This window comes from Corvus brachyrhynchos, unplaced genomic scaffold (assembly GCF_000691975.1).
Source record: "Corvus brachyrhynchos isolate BGI_N302 unplaced genomic scaffold, ASM69197v1 scaffold746, whole genome shotgun sequence".
NCBI classification, from domain to species: Eukaryota; Metazoa; Chordata; class Aves; order Passeriformes; family Corvidae; genus Corvus; species Corvus brachyrhynchos.
In genome coordinates, this window is record NW_008238663.1 from 1 (window position 1) to 235 (window position 235).

Here is a 235-nt window from a genome sequence, read left to right on the forward strand (position 1 = left end):
GGAGGTGAGATCGGGTGACACTGGGGTGGCACAGGGCTCAGGGTGGTGCCACCAGTTCGAGGAAGTGACACTGTTTGGCACGGGGTGGCACAGGGTGGCAGTGGGGTGGCACAGGGCTTTGCCAAACATTTTTGAGTGACAGTGTGTGGCACAGGGTGGCAGTGGGGTGGCACAGGGTGACACAGGGTGGCAGTGGGGTGGCACAGGGTGACAGTGGGGGGGGACCGGGGGACGG